The following is a 616-nucleotide window of genomic DNA, read 5'->3' as shown; positions in this document are numbered from 1 at the left end:
TTTTCTTAAATACTTTTTGTACTTCCTACTTTCTCTGTCAATTCCCTAGTGATATGTACTAAATTCAAATCCATATCTTAGAGCTTCGAATCTATTTTTAATTTCTAATTGAAATTTCTTATTATTATTCTTAATCTTTGCAAAGCTGGTTTTCTTTCATAAAACTAATTTATTTCTCTCGGCTTTGAAATTGAATTTAGTTGTGCAACCTACCATTCTATGGTTACTACCTATGTCGACTTTATTTATGATCGTACCATTGCTAACGCTCTTGCTCTCATCTCCTAATATAAAGTCTACTTCGTTGTTTGTTGTTCCATTTGGACTTCTCCAGGTCCATTTACGACCTACACGCTTTTGAAAGAAAGTGTTCATTAGCCTCAAATTGTAGTTCTCTGCAAAATTGACTAATATCTCGCCTCTGTCATATCTTTTACCTACTCCAAACTTCCCAATGCACGAATCATCTCCCATGTTCTTCCCCACTTTAGCATTGAAGTCACCTATTACCAACATGTACTTACTTTTTTTTTATCCATTACCTGACTTAAACCATCATAGGAGGACTCAATTTTATCGTCTGAACTCTGTAAAGTTGGTGCATAAACCTGAATAT

This window comes from Oratosquilla oratoria, chromosome 2, assembly GCF_046742065.1.
Source record: "Oratosquilla oratoria isolate Oo_2021 chromosome 2, ASM4674206v1, whole genome shotgun sequence".
In the NCBI taxonomy this organism is placed as follows: Eukaryota; Metazoa; Arthropoda; class Malacostraca; order Stomatopoda; family Squillidae; genus Oratosquilla; species Oratosquilla oratoria.
This window is presented reverse-complemented; position numbering follows the sequence as displayed.